The sequence below is a fragment of the Photinus pyralis genome, unplaced genomic scaffold (genome assembly GCF_008802855.1).
Source record: "Photinus pyralis isolate 1611_PpyrPB1 unplaced genomic scaffold, Ppyr1.3 Ppyr1.4_LG7, whole genome shotgun sequence".
Lineage (NCBI taxonomy): Eukaryota > Metazoa > Arthropoda > Insecta > Coleoptera > Lampyridae > Photinus > Photinus pyralis.
Genome location: NW_022170738.1, coordinates 19,366,239 through 19,370,058, shown reverse-complemented (window position 1 = coordinate 19,370,058; position 3,820 = coordinate 19,366,239).

Sequence of the window (3,820 nt, the reverse complement as noted above, 5' to 3'; positions counted from 1 at the left end):
CAGTGAAGGTCAAAGCTTCCCTGTGCTTTCTACCGCTACCCAAAGATACTATATAATATAAGGATTGCTCGATCACTGAATTTTTTCGCCGCGTGTAGTGACGTCACTCGCGGACCCAGTACCAGCGCATGCTTTGATTAAGGCCGATTCCCATTATAGCAGCATCGAGCAGCGCGGCGCGGTGAAAAGCTGCTCTCAATTGTTCGCATGTAAATAAGTAGATCCGTTTTCACCTAGGCAGAGCGGTGCAGAGCAGAGCGGCGCGGTGCAGCGCAGCAAATTTTAAACGCGTCGGGAAGCATTGGAATACGCGGCGCTGCTTTGAAACGCGCCGCTCTGCGTGTAGACGGACAAGTGGGAATCGAGGAGCGAAGCAGATCAGCGTGGTGCTGCGGCTTGTGAAAAGCATTTATTTGTCTTCTGTGTTGAGCTTGCGTGTGTTAGTGGATTCGCTATGGACGGACAAAGAATAGAAAAATTAATTGTACTCGTCCGCTTTCTTTTTCTTCTTTTTTCGTCGTGTACATGGCATAGTGCCGCTATAAATATTATGAAATCATCTGGTGATGATGACGATGATGGCTCTTCTTCGAGCGTGTAAGAATACATTCTCCCTTAAACTGAACACAAACAGAAACGCTGCTTCGTCACGCTTCCAAATGGTGCTTAAGTGGGAATACCCCTCTACAATTTGCTGCTAGCGACGCGCCGCGCTGCTCTGCGCCGCGCCGCTCGGTGCTGCTCTAATGAGAATCGACCTTTAGGATTACCATAAAATACGTTCAAATGGGTGTTGTAGGCAGGCATTTAAATTAGAAACACTTGTCCATTAATCTCGCTTGCAGCACCATATCCATTCCTTGCGTATTAATCCATCGGTTTTAGGGAAGTTATGGTAAATGACTTCCGGGTTAGTGATTTTTGTGCAAACACGGCTGTTGTTACAGTCTAATATTGCACATCGGCGTCCTGGCGTCCATGCAAATACGTTCACAACTTAGCAAATTATAACTGTCAATTCTGACAGCCAGGTCCGTTGGTGACGTCACATATGACTTAAACTTGGGCAACATTACAAGTATACTTTGTTTCACTGGTGCTGAACCTGACGTCATAAATGTGATTCTCTCTTCATTACATTTAAATCGATTGAGACAAAAAAATTACGTCATTAACGTAAGTCGTGACAAATAAACCAATTGATCTGTCATAATATCAATCCGTCAAATGATTTTCGTTATAGACAGATTTCCAGTGTTAAATGCCTTTTGATTAAGTAGTTTGTGTTAAAAGTGAAGTAAATATCATCAAAGTTAAAAACGCTTAGGCAAGTCGACAGTGCAGCAACGCCGTTAATAGACAGGTATTAAAAATATTATATAATGGTTCGATTCGCTCATATCATGAATTTAGGTCATTCCCGTTACCATTAGGTAAATATGACGAACCGATACACAGAATGAAGAGGTTCGCTAGAACACTTAGGTATTGAATTGATTTTATAGGTGAGAATGTTACACTCCGTTCCTTACACAGTAATCTTCAACGACTTGATTTAGACGAAACCTGGATATACAGTATACAGTAAAGGGTCTTTTAGAAGAAGCTGGCAAGATGGTACTCTCAAAACAGTTAGAAAAAGAAGTGAGTGAAGGGGTCCGGTATATACCTACTACTCCATGCAGGATCAGAAGATGGATTTGTGGTGTAGTGTCGTTTTTTCTTATGTACATACGATTTGAATATGAACATTTGAGAGTTTTTTCAGGAATAAATATCATCACTACCTGTTTTCTCTCACAATTGCGTTTTTTTTAAAATAAATCGGATCAGAAGATATTCAAGATCCTTATGCGAATATCTCGACTGTGTGGCAAAAGAACAGAAACTGTATGTATGCGTTGTTATTTCAATGAGCCAGTGGTATAATGACTACGCTTTATCTCAAATTTGTAAGATGTATAAATGCGAAAGGCTTACCGATAAACCATGGCCTATTCTACTTCTGCAAATGGCTAGTTAAGGGTCATTAAAATTCGCGCAACTTAACGCGTATTCTTCACATTGGTAGCATACCTACTTAATTTTACATCAACATTATGTAAACAAAATATTAATTTACGAACTGCCTAAACAAACTTTAAGTTACAAATGTTCCTATGCGTTTTCTGTAACCATCATACACTTCATCTCAAAGAGTTTCGGATGCTCTGGCAGTATCCATTTCGATTGTCGGTGCAAAGAATCGGTTACGTGAGGTGATTACAAACGGTGGAAAAGGTTTAATTCATACCAACGGACTTCCTCTACATAAAATACATGACCATTTACCCATTATAAAACCTAAGAACAGGAAAAAACCTATCAGGACCAGATGCCTTATAAGTGATTGTCAACTTGGGCGGTCTAATCATGATGAACGATAGTGACACCTTAATAAATAAGTTGAAACGTCAATGTGACAATATGTAAACCAACTACTAATTTACGACCTGCCTTAATTTTGCTATGACGTCAGATAGTGTGACGAAAGGTTCAGCACCCTTGAAACAAAGTATATAGGGATCGAGCAATCCTTATATTATATAGTATCCTTGGATCGTAACCATCTAGTCGGCTGTTATCATTGAACCTCTAATATAACGTCATTGAAACGTCATAACTTTTCTACCGTTGAAAATAAATTCAACTAGACTAGAGTGGTTGAAATTACGATTTCAACGTCGAAATAGAAGGGATAGCGACAGTGCACGCTTTGTTATTCGGAAAGTCGCACGTGGTTTTAACCTCAATTTTGTGTTTTGGTACACTGTTTACATTTTTTATCCGTGGCTTTGTTTTGTGTTACTTTTACCTACGTATCTTACAATGGCGGAAACTAAAATCAAATCCCAACAAAAAACCATTTTAATTTCCTTCATGGAGGAATAATAATAGGTACGATTGTAGCTACTGTAGGGTTAGGGTCGAACATAAGGTTTTGTTTATCAAGTTTAAAATAGTTCAAAATCAGACAGCCAACTTAGCAAAATATAAGAGCAAACTTAAATAAACATAAACTTCTTATTACACCCTAAGAGTAGAAATTTGGTGTCAGGCGTCGTCGAAATTCTTTTTCGACCGTTGAAATCAGTTAGAATCGGCCCCCACTGCACACGATCTCCAGTGCTTCACGATCGACTTCTAGTCGCCAACGACTCCACCAAGGTTACGACAACCTACGCCACTGTTATACGGCTCGTTCTGGCTCCATATTTTCCCACGGTGCATCAAGTCCACACCATCGACAAGTCTCTCTCTTTATCCGAACATCAACACAGAAGACGAAAACCACGGATGAAATCTATATACAGTTCCTTAACCCCCAGCCGGCTTTCCGCTGAAAAACATACCCCAAGATAGACCATCGAAACAACACAATATTTGTACGAAACTCACCTTTTGGTAAAACGGATTATATGAATTAAAGGCGATACAGGCGAGTGATTGCACCCTCTGCGGCTTAGCGTGCCGCGTGGCCCCAAAACCACGTACTTCGTAAAGGAAAATCAGTCCAATCCCGCGAACGGCATTAAGGCAACCAAATCAATAAATCCCAAACTTGAATTCCAAGGGATGCCTTAATAATAACCAAAAATTCCTCGAGCAATCACTTTCACGACCTCATACTTCACTGATCTTTCGCCATCTTCTCAACGTTCACCCCAAAAGAGAAAGGTTGCGAATCGTACAACTCCGTTATTACGAAGACAACAATAAAGCCGGGGACACATTGCTCTGATGTGACACCACGCCACGCGACACCACTCCATCTGATGCA